At 42.2% G+C, this 20,196-nt stretch overlaps 1 pseudogene across 1 annotated transcript; it reads right to left on the bottom strand.

Annotated features, from left to right (window-relative positions):
* Window positions 1-698, bottom strand: LOC145509685 (large ribosomal subunit protein uL6 pseudogene; annotated as a pseudogene). The gene has a single exon (XR_014056308.1). The product of XR_014056308.1 is annotated as a large ribosomal subunit protein uL6 pseudogene (transcript).
* Between the last annotated feature and the right edge of the window lie 19,498 nt (window positions 699-20,196).

The following is a 20,196-nucleotide window of genomic DNA, read 5'->3' on the forward strand; positions in this document are numbered from 1 at the left end:
TTTTTTTTTTTTTTCAAATCTAGAGTTTTTATTGTCTCTTTAAAATATCAGAACTGAGTCCATAGAACCATCTGCTATCTTGTCATTTCTGCAGCGGGATCACTGAGATCTTATTCATCAGCCTGCTGAACTGTTCCTTTTTCAGAAACATAAATACCGTCCAAAAATTATCTGATATCCTTGTTTTTAACTGTGGTGGCTTGCTGAATCAAAGCTGCTGAATTTGACACAAGTTCAATGTCATTTCCTTCAAGAATCAACTCATCTTTCTGGGCTTGAGATACTGAACAGGCAACCCCTGGCCTCATTCAAACCCTGCGTATGTATTTTTCACCCAAAAAATTTCGGATTTCCACAAGAGAACCATTCTCCTGAATAACAACGTTGATGGGGAAGTGGGCATACACCGACCTCATCTTGTAACGGAAGCCCAGTGTAACACCCTTGATCATGTTCTGTACGTGACTACAGATTGTGCGAACAGTGGCCAGTTCCTTTCTGTTTCCCCACCATTTGTCAACAAGGATCCTCTTCATTTTCTTTCCAAGGAGACTGAGTTCTACATTGATGTGATTGAAGTCCCTCTGCAGGGTGCCTCTGGGGCCCTTCACAATAACTGTCCGTCCCTTCAAGGTAATGTCGACATTTTCTGGGATGTCGACAGTCTGATTGCTGAAAATGGTCTTCATTCTCACAGTAGATGCAGTAAATAGCAGGAATTTTTATAGACAAATTTTCAGGGAGAAAAGGGGACATTACTCATGTAGGGTATTGATTAATTTATATTTTTGAATCTCTAAATTGTTGACATGCGTTTAAGTCTTAGATGAACAAGAAACAGAAATAGTGTAGTATAGATATTCAGCATTGCCTGTAATTTTAGGTTGCTCAATTTAGCCTCTTTCAAATAGTAAGTAATTTCCTTTCATTGTTTTTGCTAAGTTACAGCATAAGTTGATGTCATAGCTCTTGCCACTGACCAGTAGTATAACTTTGGTCATGTTGCTTAACTTCATCTTACATTGTGAAGGTTAATGGAAAATGCACACATACACATGAGCACGTACAAGCTCCCGCTGCAACTCCTGGTACATTAAAGATGGTCAGGAAGTGAAAACTTGAAAAAAAATTATCACATTGCTGTTATTATTGCTATTAACATTATTAATATCATTGGTTTTCACAAGCACTGAGTTATAAATACTTGGCTAATGAATCTATTTTTTTAACTTTTAAAAAATGTCAACTAATTTTAGACTTAAAGAAAAGTTAACAAAAATAGTACAGAGAATTCATATATGTGCTTCACTAGCTTTCCCTAATTTTAATTTTCCCCTAATCTTTTAAAAAATGTTCATTTATTTTTGGCTGTGCTGGGTCTTCACTGCGGTACGAGCTTTTCTCTAGTTGTGGTGAGCGGGGGCTACTCTTTGTTGTGGGGTGCAGGCTTCTCATTGCTGTGGCTTCTCTTTGTTGCAGAGCATGGACTCTAGGATGTTCAGGCATCAGTAGCTGTGGCACGTGGGCTCAGTACTTATGGCTCCCAGGCTCCAGGACACAGGCTCAATAGTTGTGGAGCAAGGGCTTAGCTGCTCTGTGGCATGTGGGGTCTTTGGATCAGGGATATCGAACCTGTGTGTCCTGCATTGGCAAGTGGATTCTTTATTACTCAGCCACTAGAGAAGCTCCTAATGTTAACATCATTGGCAGGTGGATTCTTTATCACTGAGCCAACAGAGAAGCCCCTAATGTTAACATGTTAATTAACCACAGTCTGATGATCAAAACCAAGAAATTAAGATCGATTCAATACTATTAAGTAAACTACAGATCTTACTTGAAATTGCATTTTCCTGTTGAAGTTTCCAGTTTCCTATTGCAATGCAGGGACTTTATGGGAAGATTAGCTTAGTCTTCTCCAACTTAGATTTTTTTAAAATTGTGTTTTATGATCTCAACACTTTTGAAGAGAACTCATCAGTTACTTTGTGGAATGTCCTTTAGTTTGGGCTTGTCTGTGTTTTCTTTGATTAAATTGAGGTAATGCAGTTTAGCAAGGATACCTCAGAAGTAATGCCATGTCTTTCTCCATGTACCATTTCAGGAGGTACACAATGCCAATGTATTTTATAACTGGTGTTCTTAACCTTGACCTCTTGGTTAAAGTAGTATCTGTCAGGTTTCTTGAATTTACTGTTTTTCCTCTTGCAGCTAACAAATATCTTGGGGAGATACTTTGAGACCATGAATATATCCTTTTTGTCATACTTTTGCACACTAGTTTTAGCATCTATGCAGGATTTTTGCCAGAAACAATTAATAATGTGGTGTTTGCTTACCAGAGATTTTCTATTTCTTTCATGCCTGTATTTGTATTGGAATTCCTCGGTAAGGTAAAGTTGTTTCTTTTCTTCCACTTACTTATTTGTATTAGAATGAGCTAATACATATTTATTTTATTCTATGGGTTATAATCTAATACTATCATTATTATGATCAGATTGTTCCAGCTTCGGCCATGAGGAGCTTAATTAGGTTGGCTTCTGTATTCTTTCAACATGCTCCATCCTTCGTTAGTATCGGCACTGCCTTCTTTTTCTAGACTTGTCTTTCATTTCCTTGCCCCAACCCCCCTTTTATCTCCCCCCAAACACTAGTTCCTTTTATTGGAGAATGGATTTAGAGACTATGATCTTGGTGGTGGGTGTGCTCATTGCTGCTGGGGTATCATTGCTTCTAGGTCCTCTCAGTGGACAGCGCTAGGAAATATGTTTATGTTTACTAACACACACGTATCAATTTTTATTTCAGTGAATCTGTATAGATTTCTTTTTGGGTTGAGCTGCTTGGCTTGTGGTGTCTTAGTTCCCTGCATAGATGGAACCCATGCCCCCAGAAGGGCGGACTTCTAAGCACTGGACCATAAGGGAATTCCCTATATAAATATTAAAAGCCATAATGAATACATTCACTCTAAAGAAACTGCAGGAGTATCTACAAGGCAGGCTTCTATTTGTCTGCCCCAGATAAGGAGAAAAGTACAATATTTCAGAGTCAATGGTACTAGTTTACTTTCAATTTTGTGTTATGATTCATATAGCCGAGGTTATTAGAGAAGGGACCTAATCTCAAATAATTCTGAGAACAGAAAAAAAAATCATAGAGGTATCCAATTCATGTTTCCTAAACTGGTATTCCATGGAATACTGTTTTGGGAAGTGTTAAATGTTTATCATGATGAAAGGGCTCTGTGGTCCAATAAATTTGGGAAGCGTGTCATGGTAGATCCCCCACACTTATGTAACACTGCTCAGGGATTATTAAAGGAGTTTTTAAAAAATATGTTTTTCCAGAAAAATTATATAATATAAACAAAATATTTATCAGACCACTTTATGGAAGCAGAAGATATAAAAGAAGAAGAAAACACATCAAATTTAATGTGATTTTTGTGGTATAAATTTATTTGGGACTAAATGTTGGTCTGCACAATAACATGAAATTTTTAAAGTTGTGTGACCACATTCCTTGTTAAGAGAAGCTGCTATAAGGTATGTCTTCATATAGCTTTTAAAATCTACGGGGAAAACTGCACTTGCTTTTCAAGGGGCAAATATATTCTTTAGAAAAAATACATTCTCTACTCCTGCCATCGAAATACAGCTCAACAGAACTTATGGAAAAACTAACAGCAAAGACGAAACATCCCATTTCAAAGTAGTCATTTTGTGGATGAAGGTAGAAACCTACAATCTTTCCTCCACCACAGCATTTCATATTTAAACCTTCTATTTTTAACCTGATGGTGGGATTCATGGCTAATGCTTATGAGATCTGTGTCTAGACAGTTGAGAAAAACAGGAAATGAGTTACATTGTTGTAGCTTAAGAGAATTTAACCTTTTGTCTTCTAGCTCCAAGTTCTGCCTGCTTTAGAAAAACATTCCTTCTCTCTTGAGGATTTCAGGGCATTTAAGGAACTATAATAATCCAAGGCCTCTTCAGGGAGCAGAGATAGCTATTTTGGTGGAAAAGGAAATGAGAACATGGGTTTACTGGGCTTGGCCCATAAAATGAACACAGCCATTTGGAGGAACGTGTTTGCTCTCTTCTTTTGAATTCTGTGTGTTCACAGCTGTCTCGGATGGTGTGCTTCTGAAGGGCAGGAACTCAGCCTGGCTAACTCCCTCTGTGCTAGATGCAGCCAGTGATGCTGTAGGACATACAGTGCCCCACTGAAGGGCAAGTTAAGAAGAAGCAGCAGATGGTATCTATGGAATGCTTTCTTTGTGCCATGCACATCACATACATGATCTCATTTAATCCCCTCAACAACCCTAATAAAATATAGTTACTACTATTACCCCCACTTTACCCATGAAAAAATGGAAGCACAGAGAAGCTAAGGAACTTTGTAAGAGTACCAGAAGGCTTTCCTGGTGGCTCAGTGGTAAAGAATCCGCCTGCAAATGCAGGAGACGCAGGTTTGATCCCTAGGTTGGGAAGATTCCCTGGAGAAGGAAATGGCGACCCACTCCAGTATTCTTGCCTGAGAAATCCTATGGACAGAGGAGCCTGGTGGGCTACAGTCCATGGGGTCACAAAGAGTCAGACATGACTTGATGACTAAACAGCAAGAGAAGCAGAACTGGCATTTGAACCCAAATAAATATGATTCTAGAATCTATGTTCTTGGTATTTTATACCGTTTAGGGCTGTTTTGACAATTAAATGAGATGATGTACATAATTTTTTCATGGTTTCTGGCCCCTAATATGCATTAAAACTAATTCCTGCTATTATTTGTTTAAGTAAAATAATGCTACTTTTCATTACAAGTGGATGATGACACTCCCACGACCCCTCCTTGTAAGATACACAGTGTGTAGTGCTTGTAAGTAGCTGTTGAACTGAGTGTACTGAATAGTAATGGTAAGGATTTGTATTTAATGTATTACCTGCAACATTATTGTGGGGCTGGAGATACAATGATGGCAACAGCTGGTCAGGTTCGAGCCTTTGAAAACAAGTAAAGGAAACTGGCTCACACAGCAATCAAGTCTACAATTTTGACTTTATTAGCCATTGTTTATTAGAGTCTAAGAAATGGCCACATACCACATACAACAAATACTACATAGACTGAACAAATATCACTTTCACTTTGTCACACTCAAAAGTGGTAGGGATACACTATTAGGGAAGACAGAATCCTTGTGCTCCTGGATTTACAATCTAGTAGAGAATACATTAAAAAACAAGCATGTGAAATCCTTACAAACTGTAATAGGCACCACCAAGGAAATAGTGGAAAGGTTGAAATATAGAATAATGGAGTTGGGATGGGGAAGGAAGCTCAGATCTTACTTTGCATGGAAGATAAAGGAAGACTTCTTTGACTAGGTGACATTTAAGCCCCAGTGATAGGAAAGAGCCTGGGAAGAAGGAATAATACAAAGGCTTTGGTGGGCGGGGGCCGGGGGAAGAACTTGACAAGTTCAAGGGTTTGAAAGAGAGTTGAGTGTGGCTGGAGCATAACAAGGAGAGTGGGGTGAGATGAGGCCAGAAAGATAGGCAGGACAGGTCATGGAGGGCCTTACCAGCCCTTGGTAAGAAATTCAGTTTTATTCTAAGTGTAATAGGAACCCACCAAAGGGTCCTAAACAGACAAGTGACATTATCCGATTTTCTGCTGCGTGGAGAATGAAGTAGACAGGATGGGAATGCTGTTGAGGGGACTTCCCTGGTAGTCCAGTGGCTAAGATTCAGCACCCCCAATACAGAGGACCCAGGTTCGAACCCTGGTCAGGAAACTGGATCCCATAGGCCATAACTAGGAGATTCCATGTGCTGCAACTAAGACCCAGCACAGCCAAACAAACAAATAAATAAAAATAAATATGAAGGAAAGAATGCTGTTGGGATTGTCTGTACAAAAGATAGTAGTGACTGGGACTAAGCATTCCTTAGGAGGGAGGATGGATAGAGACAGAAAGAGATGTGATGGTAGAAGCAGAGGTCAGAGTGACGTGGGGCCAAGAGCCTAGGAAAGCAAGCAGCCTCTAGAAACTGGAAAAGGCAAAGACATGGATTCTCCCTGAGAACCTTCAGAAGGAACCAGTGCTGCCAACACATTCTAGACTTCTGACCTGCTGCTGCTGCTGAGTCACGTCAGTCGTGTCCGACTCTGTGCGACCCCATAGATGGCAGCCCACCAGGCTCCGCCGTCCCTGGGATTCTCCAGGCAAGAACACTGGAGTGGGTTGCCATTTCCTTCTCCAATGCATGAAAGTGAAAAGTGAAAGTGAAGTCGCTCAGTCGTGTCCGACTCTTAGCGACCCCATGGACTGCAGCCTACCAGGCTCCTCCGTCCATGGGATTTTCCAGGCAAGAGTACTGGAGTGGGGTGCCATTGCCTTCTCCAAGACTTCTGACCTACAGAACTGCAAAATGAGAAATTTGTGTTGCTTTTCACCTCTAGGTTTGTGGTCCCTAATTACAGCAGGGAGGTGCTGGCAGGAATAAGTAATCTGCCTTCCACCCTGCCTCACCCTCCAGAGCTCTTTGTCTTCCTTCCATTGGCCGGATCTAACCAGAAGCCACAGGTGAGAGATCCACAGATGCTGTTCACACCGGCCAGCCTTTTAGGTGACAAAGAGGATGGAGGGGAGAGGAGAGTGAATCTGGAGCAGCAGAGAGAAAATGTCCAGTGCAGCGCAAGCTGAGTGGTTTGCTCTTCATCTGGAGCCTATAATAAAGTAAGACGTTTGGCATGCTGCCTTGGCTTATCTCAGCCCTTTCTTTGGTGAGTTCTCTCTAGCACAGCCTTCGAAAACATCTTTGGTTTTGCCTCATACCTTTATAGTGCAGATAAAGGATGTCAATGCACCTGTTTCTAATATCTAATTCACCCGTCAGTGGGATGCAGCAAGTTTCCAAAGCAAATGATATGAATTAAAGTTAATCCACCATTTACTGTAAATATAAGAAGAAAAAGCTGGTTGACATTGCAGTATTGTGAGTGAATTTATCCCAGCCTTTTTCCTGTTTTCCCATAAAATACAAATCTCAAAGCACCTATCCTTGGACCAACTTCATCAGCATTCCCAGGGTGTTTTAAGCTTTTACAGATTTAGGGATTCTCATTTAGTTGGTCAGAATGAGGACTGAATATCTGTTTTCTTTTAAAAATAAGCTCCCAAAGGGAGAAGGGATACATGTATATGTATGGCTGAGTCCCTTTGTTGTCCACCTGAAACTGTCACAACATTGTTAATTGGCTATGCTTCAATATAAAATAAAATGTTTAAAAAAATAAAAATATGTCCCAAGATATTATAAGGAACAACAGTGCCTTAGACAGAGATTTTTTCATTTTTGGACAGACTGACGATAGATTGACTAGCTACATATGATGTGAAAGCAGACTTTTTGTTAGTCTTAAAACTACTTCCTCCAAAAGCTTACCCAGTTCCACTTCAGGTCAGCTGGATTGTGACTGGAATTAAATTTACCAAACACAGTTGGGTGTGAACAGAAAAATCTATTTTGTTAGTTAATTATACTGCATGCTTGTAATAAACTACTGTGATTTGGCAGCCACTGAACTATGCACAGTGGATACAAAAATGAATGAATAATAACACAGATTTTCAAAGATTTAGCTTATTGGGAGGGACAGCTCTGCCAACAAGTAATTATAATACTGTGAGATCGGGGCTGTGATGGGACCATGGACATAGTGCCTTAGGAATTGGGAGGCGATGCTCAAAGAAGTCTTTATAGAAGAGGTCACATTGGAGCTGGGTCTTGTAGGGAGAGTTGGAGTTTATGGAACAGGGAAGGGCATTTCAGACAGTGGGAAGAATTTACAACAGAGGCATGAAAGAGATGGCTAGTTTAAGAAGTTGCCTGTGATTTTGAGGACCAGGAGCAGAAGGTATTTATGTCTCTGAATGTGGCTTTAGGGGATGCACGGACTATATTATCACTAGCCCTGCTGCCATGACACTGAGCTTGAGTGTTAGATTAGTGTTAATGGGAAGCTTCGGAATAATTTGAAAAATTATTATAAAAATGACAAAAGTAACTCTTGCCACACTTTGGAACAAGCAAGAATAATTTTACAGTTAAAGAGTGAAAGTCCTCTTTCACTACTCTCTTCTGGGTCCATCCAAATCAGTTCCCACTCCCCGCCGACCCTGAGGTAGCCATTGTGATAGTTTGGGTCATCCTCATTGATGTATTATACATTTTATTATGTATGCTTTCAAATCTACTCCTATGGGCTGAATTGTGTTCCCTCCTAAAATTCACATGTTGAAGCCTTAACTCCCAACGTGACTGTATTTGGAGATAGGGTCTTTAGAAGGAAATTAAGATTAAATGAGGTCAGCTGTCCATCATGTGAGGCCACAGCAAGAAAATGGATGTCTGCAGGTCTAAGAGAGCTCTTACCAGAAACTGGACCCTGCTTGACCTTGATCTGGGATCCTCTAGCCTCTGAAACTGTGAAAAAATAAATTTTTGTTGTTAAAGGCCCCAGTCTGTGTTATTTTGTTGTGGCAGCCTGAGACTAAGACACCTTCCCAAAATTAGAAAAAATAGCAAAAAGAATCTTCATTGACCTGTTATCCAGATTCAATGATTATCTATTGAATGATCATAAACAGGGAAGTGGCGAGGTTAGATAATGTGTTCTAGAAAGACCTCTCGGGCAGCAAAGTGGGCATGTTGGAGGGGTTCAGGCTGGAGATGGGGAGACAGGCTAAGCACCTCTTGTAAACTTCCTGGCAAGCGATGCTGAGGGCCCTCATTGTGGGAAGGCACTAGAGAAGGACTGGAGGGGCTGACCAGAGAGGAATTTAAAAGTAGAATCGATGGGCTACAAGTGTTTCAATCGTAAGTCTGTGTTTCATTATATCTAAGATGCCATGGATTGTTAAGATGCAGCCTGAATTCAAAGATATAAAAAATGGAAAGACTGCTAATCTTAGGATTGATGAAAGGCCCTAGAATTGAAAGCTGGGACCACCAACCCCTCATGGGAACAGCAGACATGGCTCATAATTTAGCGTGTAAAAGAGAAGCAAGATTTTGATATCTGGAATCCTGATGCATAGCATAGGTTAATGAACTTAAAAAAAAATTACTTCTTAAGTTGAACTCTTCTTTTTTGCTGTTCTTGATTAAAGAACATGTTGGAGGGGCGACTTTTGTGGCTGGGAACTTTATAGGAGCCTCTCCATTTTAACAAAATGCTACCCAGATGAGATGATGTCATTTACAACTTCACAGTCATGCTCAGTTTGGGGGCAGCCAAATTCTGTCTATTTAATAAAAAAAGGATGTTTTGAATGGGGGTGCTAGGGGATTTGGCCTGCTGATTCCTTTTCATGGTGCTTTCTTGGGCTTCCAGACAGAGTTTGGACTCCACAGGCAGATGGAGCTCTTATCCATGTTTTCTCTCCCCAGTGACAGGCCTGCAAGCCTGTCATTACCCAGTACTGGCATCTCTCGTCTTGGAGCTTGGATGGTTACATAAACACTGAGAGCAACACAGCTCATCCAGGCTACACTTCGAGGACCTGAATTCCCCCAAAGGGCACTCAAGTCGAAGCAGGCCGAGGGGCAGGACGCCGCTTCCCCACGCAGAGCCAGAGGTGGGGTTGACAGCAGGGGCACCAGGAGGGACCCCGGCCACATTACCCAGTGAATTCATGTCTGCACATCCGGGACTCCACCATGATTTTTGCCTTTTCAAATTTAAAATTGGATCGAAAAATGTGTGCGAGTGTTTTTAAAGAGTTCAGAGCCAGACTTCTTTTTTTGTTGCAAGTTATTTTAGGACTTATATTTTATCGGTTGCTGTTTTGGAAAAAAAGGCTTTCGCCTCTGCGTTCCCGGAAGTGCCCAGAGAAGTGAGTGTGCGCTCTGGATTTAGACAGCCCGGGTTTGAATGCCAGTTCCACTGTGTGTCTCTGGCCAAGCTGCTCATCCTTCTGAGCCTCAGTTCTGTCTATAAAGGGGGGCTAATAAGTAGTGCCTATTCCATAGAATTGTTGAGATAATCAACCATTTCACATGCTTAGAACAGTGCCTTGCTATTCAATATACAAGTAGCAAAAATAACCACAGCTAGAAATATTGAATACTAGCAAAAGTGTTTTGCTTACTCTGTGCCAGGTACTTTTCTACATAAAACAGCTCTCTTTATCCAACCAGCCATCCTATAAGTAGATGCTGTTATTATTCCTGTTTTATAGATCAGGAAACTGAAACATAGAAAAGTCTATTCAGTATAAATATTCTTGTGTCTCTGTCGAACCTCATATAAACCTGGTTGTAGAATATTAAAATTATTGATTTATATGCCTGGCTCTCCTCCATAAATATGTGGGCTACTCAAATATGATAACTCTAGCTGTCTTTATTTTTTCCCCCTGGGTGAGGTTCTCATTAGTTATCCACTTTATACATAGTAACTGTGTATATGTCAATCCCAATCTCCCAATTTATCATAGATCTAGTACCAGATACACAGTAATAATGTTAAATAAATTGGGAAGGAGCTTAGTGGGAAGTGTCAGTTTGGGACATCAAAATGAAAGTACGTATTTTTTCAGTATTGGCTCCCGACCATTGTTATATGGTTCTTTCCGAGGCTTCATGGGAACAGCTTCCTTGATGACCTTCAGGCCAAATTATGCAGTTTTTCATTTCCCGCTGGTTATTAGCAGTTTCATCCCAGCACTGGGCCTCAGCCTGGTTTGTTAACGCCTCTCTCCGATTCCCTCCGTAGCTTTCCTCCCCTCCCCACCAGTGCAGCTGGGACTGCAGTCGCTGCTGGTCTCCTTGTGGCCGTCCCTCCTCCCGGAGCTTAGGTGTGGGTGGGCGGTAGGAGGGTGACTTCAGGGCGACATTTGCCTTACTTGGCAGTCCAGGGTGAGGTTTCCGTCCTCTCTACACGGACTGTTGCTGTCTCTGCAGCTGGTTGGTAGTCGGTTCTCTCTCGGGGGCGGGTGCTCAAGGCTGGGTCTTCCACGGTGTGTGAGGGCTGGTCCTTTGCAGGCCCTTTGGGAATCTCTTCCTCCCTGACACACTCCCCAGCTCCGAGAGCTGCCTTCAGTTGCAACCTCTTCCCCTGACCCTACTTCAGTTCCTGCCTCTTCCATGGCTGCTGGGGCCACTGACCTGGGGGACACCCCCTTTTGAAATGTATTTTTTTTTTATTGTGGTAGAAGTCACATAAAACATACTATTTTGACCATGTTTAACTGTACAGTTCAGTGGCACTCAGGACATTCACATTGTTGTGTGACTCTCACCATTGTACATCTCTAGAGTTTTTCACCGTCCTAAACTGAAACTCTGTCCCCACTAAACTGTAAGTCCCCATTCCCCCTTCCCACCCTCCACCCCTCAGCCCCTGGCATCTACCAATGTACTTTCTGATTGTGTGAATTTTTTTTTTTTTTGCAAAGAGGCTGGGATCTGACTCTATGAATTTGACTATTCTTTGTCATTGTTGTTCCATCGCTAAGATGTGTCCAACTCTTTGCGACCCCATGGACTGCAGCACGCCAGGCCTCCCTATCCCTCATTATTCTAGGTACCTCATATAAATGGGAGGAGAAGGCAATGGCACCCCACTCCAGTACTCTTGCCTGGAGAATCCCAGGGACGGGGGAGCCTAGTGGGCTGCCGTCTATGGGGTTGCACAGAGTCAGACACGACTGAAGCGACTTAGCAGCAGCAGCATATAAATGGAATCAAACACTATTTGAATGCATTTTTAAGGTGAACTTAATATATAGAGGGGTGCTCTTTTAATAAGATGCAGAGAAGATGGCTCAAGCCCAGTTACCTTCTTAGTGTCCACTCCACCCTTGGGAAATGTGCACACCCTTGTGTGCCTCTGGGGACATTGCAAGGTGCCTCACTGCCCCTCCCTCTCCCAAACCAGTGTCCTCTCCAAGTCTGTCTTCCCCTGCCCCAGTTAACAGTTACAAGTAGGGAATAAAATGCCGGTCTTCTAGATCATTAGAACTCCTGGACTTTATGAATGATTCTCCTGAAGTCCCAGTAGGGGAGTGGGGGAGGATATAGGCTCTTCCTGTGAACACTGTCGGAGAAGACAATGGCACCCCACTCCAGTACTCTTGCCTGGAAAATCCCATGGACGGAGGAGCCTGGTGGGCTGCAGTCCACGGGGTCGCTAAGAGTCAGACACGACTGAGCGACTTCACTTTCACTTTTCCCTTTCATGCACTGGAGAAGGAAATGGCAACCCACTCCAGTGTTCTTGCCTGGAGAATCCCAGGGACGGCGGAGCCTGGTGGGCTGCCATCTATGGAGTCGCACAGAGTCGGACACGACTCAAGCAACTTAGCAGCAGCATTAGCAGCATGAACACTGTTCTCTCTTCACTCTTCCTGTTACACTGACTCAGAGGGTGGAGGGAATTCAGTTGCTTCTGACCTCTCCATAAGCCCTTCGGGGTGGTGGCTGGGTCCAGCTGTTGAACTTATAAGGTCAAACTACTCAGTGCCATTTGTCCTTTGCACTGGGTTTTATCTCAAGTCCTGGGACTTCACTGCACCTTTGTTGTTCACAATAGCCAAGTCACGGAAGCAAACTAAGTGACCATTGGCAGATGAATGGATAAAGAATATGTGATATATAAATATATGCATATATATGTTATATTATATATTATATATAAGCTGAAGCTCCGCTACTTTGGCCACCTGATGCAAAGAGCTAACTCCTTGGAAAATACCCTGATGCTGGGAAACATTGAAGGCAAGAGGAGAAGGGGAGGACAGAAGATGAAATGGTTGGGTGGCATCACTGACACGATGGACATGAATTTGAGTAAACTCTGGGAGTTAGTGCTGGACAGGGAAGCCTGGCATGCTGCAGTCCATGGGTCGCAAAGTTGGACATGACACAGTGACTGAAAGACAAAATAATATATATAAATTCATACATTATATATAAAATATATTTTAATATCCTATATTAAAAGTATGTAATGGAATATTATTCAGCCATGAAAAGAAAATCTTGCCATTGGTGACAACATGGATGGACCTTGAGCACACTATGCTAAGTAAAATAAGTAGACAGAGAAAGACAAATGCTGGACAATCTCACTTATATGTGGAATCTAAAACAGCCAAACTCATAGAAATAGACAGGAGCTGGGAGATGGAGGAAATGGAGAACTGTTGGGTAAAGGGTACAGACCTCCAATTTTTTGTTTTTTTTTTTTATATATAGTATATAATATATTTTAATAGCCAATAAAGACCACCCTTGAAAATATATTCAAAATCCACTGACAAGGCCTCCTTCTGCCAAAATTTGTACAATTGATCACAGACTAATGAAATAGGCAAATAGACAAAAGTAGCTAATTGTGGCAGGTCAATGGGAGTGAAAAATCTTAATTTCATAAATTATATAGTAATAGATACTGACTTTTAAGATGTATTTCACTACTGAATGAAGTTTCATTTCTAAATGTGTCGAATAAGAGTTTCCCAAAGTGTGTTCCAAAGAACAGTCAGTCTTTACATAAACACGGGATTCTATGTTCATCAGTCTAGTTACACCATTCCTCTCCGAGTTCACAATGTATATTAGTGTCTTAGCTGTTAGGGCTATTATAACAAAATACCACAAACTGAATAGCTTGCAAACAACAGTTGTAGAGGCTGAAATTCCAATGTTGGGGAGGAAAAAAATTTCCTCTACCCTCCTAGATTCTTCTGACTGATCTAAGGGTTACACTGACATGAGACAATTAACAGGAGAAAATAGAATTTAATTTTTATGTACGGGAACCCCACATACATGAGAGATTCAGAGATAGAAAGGTAAAATGAGGTGTATGTGTCACGTTGAGCTAAGGAATAGGAAAGGGGATTGGGGCTTCCAAGGACAGGAGGATCATTCACAGGATAAGAAGAAGAGATACTTGGTATTAGATGTTTGCCCTGCCATATTGATGGGGCCACTTGGATAAAAATATATCTCTGGAAATAATTCTTTTTTGGGAAATGTCGCGAGTGTATGCTCCTTGGTTCTTGTCACGTCACAACAAAGATTTGGAGTGACGGACATTAGAGCCCTCGGCGGGTCACGGCTCTCGGGTCTTGGACAGACCCTTATAGCTCTCAGGTCTCAAACAGACCGTGTTATAGCTCTTAGACGAATCAGTGTTACAGCTCAGTGTTACGGCTCTTTTATTTAGATAATAGCAGGAAAAATCCGTCTTTGAAGCATGAGGACCTGCCGACCGTCGACCCAAAGACACAAAGAGAAGAACGCCCCAGCACGCGGGAGAGGAAAAAAGGGAGAGAGCGCGCTTTGGCTCCGCTTTTTATATGTTTTTTTCTCCCCCTGAGCCTGCCCTATGTAAATTGGGCTTAGCCAGGAGCACTGTTCTACCTGAAGTTCTCACTCCGGTCCTAGGACCTTCCTTTGTTTCATTTTCACGGGCTTTCCCCTTCCTTGTCTTTAGCCACCGCCATTTTGGACTCCTGTTTCCTATTCTAACTACCTAACATTCCCCCCTCAAGAGATGGGAGGCCCAATTCTTCGGGAATAGGGGCGTCGAGGTCTCTCTGGCTACTTCCTGCTGAACTGGGACAGCGAGGGGCATTGGGCCTCCCCCCTCTTGCTAGTCTCAGGCCTCAAGAGTCCTCATACCGGTGTCCATCAAGGGTGAGTGATATCTTCCGTGGTCGGCTGTAGTTTTATATCTTTGTTGAACTGGCACTGCATGTTGTAGTTTGTCAACCTTAACCGGAGGTCTTCTGGAATCTGAGACTGAGGCGCGTGAGCTTTCTGCTGTCCCAGTTTCCAGCACGATGGGCCTCTTGCGCTGGGTTTTCTTCGGGTTCCGCTTCTACCGCGGGAGCTTTCTCCTGAGGTGGGCGCCTGCTGTGCTTGGCCTCCTCCTTGCGGGGGCCACGCCGCCAAGGCTGTTTCAGTCAGGTTTTATCCGAGTCATGGCACCATAGATGTCACGCGAGTGTATGCTTCTTGGTTCTTGTCACATCACAACAAAGATTTGGAGTGACGGACATTAGAGCCGTTGGCAGGTCACGGCTCTTGGGTCTTGGACAGACTGTTATAGATCTCAGGTCTCAAACAGACAGTGTTATAGCTCTTAGATGAATCCCAGACCTCCAGTTGTAAGATGAATAAATTCTGAGGTATAGCCTGAGTTAACAATGTATTAGATACTTGAAGGTTGCTCAGAGAGTAAATCTTAAATGTTTTCACCATAGACATCTAAAATGCTAATTCCGTCAGGTGATGAAGGTGTTCAGTTCAGTTCAGATGCTCAGTCATGTCCGACTCTTTGCGACCCCGTGGACTGCAGCACACCAGGCTTCCCTGTCCATCACCAACTCCCAGAGTTTACTCAAACTCACGTCCATTAAGTTGGTGATGCCATCCAACCATCTCATCCTCAGTCGTCCCCTTCTCCTGCCTTCAATCTTTTCCAGCATCAGGGTCTTTTCCAGTAAGTCAGTTCTTCACATCAGGTGGCCAAAGTATTGGAGTTTCAGCTTTAGCATCAGTCCTTCCAATAAATATTCAGAACTGATTTCCTTTAGGATTGCCTGGTTTGCTCCCCTTGCAGTCCAACGGACTCTCAAGAGTTTTCTCCAACACCACAGTTCAAAAGCATCAATTCTTCAGCACTCGGCTTTCTTTATAGTCCAACTCTCACATCCATACATGACTACAGGAAAAACCATAGCTTTGACTGGATGGAACTTTGTTGACAAAGTAATGTCTCTGCTTTTTAATATGCTGTTTAGGTTGGTCATAGCTTTTTTCCAAGGAGCAAGTGTCTTTTAATTTCATGGTTGCAGTCACCATCTACAGTGATTTTTGAAGCCCCCCAAAATAGTCTGTCACTGTTTCCACTGTTTCCGAATCTATTTGCCATGAAGTGATGGGATTGGATGCCATGATCTTAATTTTCTGAATATTGAGTTTTAAGCCAACTTTTTCATGATGACGTTTAAGCCAGCTTTTTTTGATGAAGGTGTTAACTAAGCTAATTGTGGTATCATGTAATTATATTGGGTTGGCCAAAAAATTTATTAATATTTTTCCATAAGGTGTTACAAAAAATCACAACATCCAATGTATCAAATCATTATGTTGTATACTTTAACCTTACGTGACATTGTGTTGTTGTTGTTTAGTCACTAAGTTGTGTCTGACTCTTTGTGACCCCATGGATTGTAGCCTGTCAGCTTCCTTGGTCCATGGGATTTCCCAGGCAAGAATACTGGAGTTGGACATGACTAAACAACAACAAAAACCACAGAAAGGAATGAAATACTTCCATTTGCAGCAACATGGGTAGACCTAGAGATTATCATTCTAAGTGATGTAAGTCAGACAAAGACAAATATCATATGATATCACTTATTAACAATACAACTGAACTTACTTACAAAACAGAAACACAGACATAGAAAATAAGCTTATGGTTACCAAAGGGGAAGCGAGGGGGAAGGATAAATTAGGGGCAGGGGATTAACAGATACACACCCCTATATGTAAAATAGATAACAATAAAGATTTACTGTGTAGCACAGGGAACTATATATTCGATACGTTTTAATAATCTATAATGGAAAAGAATCTGAAAAATAACACATAAATATTTATATACAACTGAATCCCTTTGCTGTACACCAGAAACTAGCACAATATTGTAAATCAATTATAGTTTAAAAATCACATTCATGTCAAAGCACTTCGGAGTTGTGAAATGCCTAACTAGAAAGAGGGGCAGATGTTAACTGGGAGAGGGGAGGAGGGAATGGGCTCAGGGCTGTTCTCTGTGTATAATCTTCTCTCGTCTACTGGGGCAAGGCTGTGAGCACAAGCCAAGAAGTTGTTCAGTTACTTGTTGGCAAGTCTTCCTCTAAAAGACCATTCGGATGTCAAGGCTAATGAGGCTTAGCCTGGGGACCCTGGGCACCTGGTGCAGGAAATATTTCACAAAGATTCTTCACAATACTAGGCACTGTGTGGCAAAAGGAGATGCAGAGTCATAAAAGGACACCAGGTTTAGGGTCAGATTTGAGCTTAGAACCTATCTCTGTGGTTTAGGAACTGTGTGATCAAAGTGTGTCATAGTAAATGTTTAAAAGAATTAGCTCTCCAAATAAGAAAAGACAGTTTTTTCTTTAAGAAAAAAAAAGTTCTGATTTGTAGTTCTTGCTGATTTCTGAGATGGAAATATTCCCACTATGGTTGATTGTAAGTTACTAACATGCTACTGAATGTGGAGTTGAAAAAAGGTGAGTGCATTTAGCTCAGCTCTCATGAGCCATTTCCAGCCTACCAGACTCTGTGATTTTGGACACATCATCTAATGTCTCTGAGCCTCCCTGGTTTCCACACTTGTGAAGTAACGATAATATTCAATACTAGTATCTCCCTTACAGGGCTGCTATGACAGTTCAAAAGAATAATACATTTGAAAGCATTTGGCCAAGAGTAGGATTCAGTTTATTATTGATGTTGCATCTGGGCTTTCTCATTTCTTATTACCTAGGAGTTTATAAAACTGAAAGGATTTTCATCCAAGAAAAATTCTAACTGGTGCAGGGTGTGTAAATGTCTGTTGTGGAAGTTGGGGAGGGGATGGAGACACGGTTGAAGAAGCAAGAAATAAAAAGACAAAATAAACTAGTTTCATCTGAACTAAGGCACTGGCACCCCCACTCCAGTACTCTTGCCTGGAAAATCCCGTGGACAGAGGAGCCTGGTGGGCTGCAGTCCATGGGATCGCTAGGAATCGGACACGACTGAGCGACTTTCCTTTCACTTTTCACTTTCATGCATTGGAGAAGGAAATGGCAACCCACTCCAGTGTTCTTGCCTGGAGAATCCCAGGGACGGGGGCGCCTGGTGGGCTGCCGTCTATGGGGTCGCACAGAGTTGGACACGACTGAAGCGACTTAGCAGCAGCAGCAGCAGAGATAGCTAAACCAACCCACCTTCCTTCCTATTATAGATGAGGAAACTGAGTCCGAGAGTGGAAGTGGCTTCCGTCAGGTTTAGCCCAGCTGTGACGGAGCCCTGAGTAGAAGCCGGCTCTGCTGGCTGGCTATTCGGGGCTCATCTGTGAGTCCACTTCTTTTCAGCTTGTGTTTGTTGGCATGAGCAAAGAGTGATGGAAATCTCAGGCTTCCTTTCATACTATTCAGGAAAAGTGATTTGACTCAATTATCAGAACAGTTCTTTAAACCAGTGGTCTCCAAAGTGAGAGGCTGGTAGACAAAAACCTCAAAACTACTATTGATTTTTCTATTAAAGAGTGAGACGTTAAGCAGTTATCTTCTGCCAGGGAATAATCTTGTGTTTCATTGAAGGAATTACTCAGATAGGTGTGGGCAGGGTTAAGGGAACACAGAAGATGCTGAGGCCCCCAGAGATGAGCAACAATGAGAGTTACTTCTCCCAGGTTTGGAGAGAAGCCTAGGGATGGCTGGAACCGTAAGGAGGAGGGATTCAGTTTCTGCCAGGGACCAGGGACCAGGGACCAGCCAGGAGAGAGCAGGCAGGAAAGACCCTGAACTCTTTCTCTGCTCTGGTCTCTGCCAGCACCTCCTATTGGACAAATGCAAACAGATGCCAACTGGCAAGAGAGTCTGGGGGATGTAGGGACCTTTGCAGTCAGCCTCCTAGGGCACTGAGCTGGGCAGAGAAGTGGAGAATGTATCTTCAGGGTCAAGCAGAGAACAACTAGCACAAAAGCCTTAAAGATGTTTAATGTCTGGGTTGACAGTGGTCCTTTCCATCCATCCATCAGACATCATTCAGTACCCAAGGCACTTTGGTCCTAATGAGGAGTGGAGGCCAGTGGAACCCAAAGTTGACCAGTGTACTGTGACATATTGCAACTTCTGTATGCCCGATTAAATGGATTTGTGGATTACAGTATCTAGTTTGAAATAGGCAAAATCTCACAAAATGGAAAAATGCTTTAAGAAGATTCCTAGTTTCTTGCAAAGAAGCAGCAGAGTGAAGATACTGTTGCAGATGCCAAGGAACACGAAAGTGTGAGCACTGACATTGCTCTTCACTAGCTGCATTAGCTCAGTGATAAGCTAATGAAATTGAATTGAAAATTAACCCAAAAGTTCATAATGGTCGCATTTACTTGGAATGTGGATTTATGTCCATTATTACTAATAACGAGTCTCCTCCTGTGTGTGCACTATGCTTTGAAATATTAATTAATGATAATAGTGCCTGCCAATACTTCATAAATGGATAAACACACGTATTTTGGTTTATGCTTAAAAAATATTTACTGATGGGATGGTTGGAGACCACTGTTTTAAACAATAAACAAAGGTTAGAATTGCCGGGGTCATTGATGTAGTCATTGTGCTTCTCTTTAGAGACAGTGAAGGCTACATGGTTTTTCTGCCTAGAAGACATAATACAAAAAAACAAAATAAAAGGGAGAGTGGGCTTGTGAATAATAGTAACAAATGTTTATAAGTAAGCTTATGTGTTAAGCACTGCTCTAACCACACAAAAACCATGTAAAATGCATCAACTCAATTACTCCTCACAGCAATTCCATGATGTGGGTACTGTCATCATTCCCATTTTACAGATAAGGGGACTGAGGGAGGTCAAGGTTTTAGTACAGTGTTCGGTATAGCCAGGAAGAGGTAGGGTGGGGTTCGAACCTGGGAAGTTGACTTCAGATTCTTTTCTCTTGATCTCTAGGCCTTGCTGCCTCTTTGAAGGAAGTAGGGGCTCCATGGAGTAATTTTGAAATTAAGAAAAAAAAAATTGCAAAGTAAAATTAAAACAATTGAATACAAGTTTTAAAAGTACAGAGACAGGAGAGTCACTCAAATGCTCTTATGTGGGTTAAGAGTGACTGTTTCCTTGTGCTCTTTGGCATCTGTCAAATATGATTTTTCAGGATGTGGTAGCTGGCTAACTGCCTCTGGTAGCCACTAGATTCCGCTCTCCTCTGGGTTTTCCCTCTTGCCCTCTGAAGCCTTCCTCTAGACTTGCCTTGCCCTGTTCTCTTTCTAGGAGCTCGTATTTTTTAGGGTTCTCCAGAGGAATAGAACCAATAGGAGGTATTGGTCTCTCTCTCTCCATATCCCTCTATAGATAG

This window comes from Giraffa tippelskirchi, chromosome 6 (assembly GCF_054371585.1).
Source record: "Giraffa tippelskirchi isolate mGirTip1 chromosome 6, T2T-mGirTip1v1.2.pri, whole genome shotgun sequence".
NCBI classification, from domain to species: domain Eukaryota; kingdom Metazoa; phylum Chordata; class Mammalia; order Artiodactyla; family Giraffidae; genus Giraffa; species Giraffa tippelskirchi.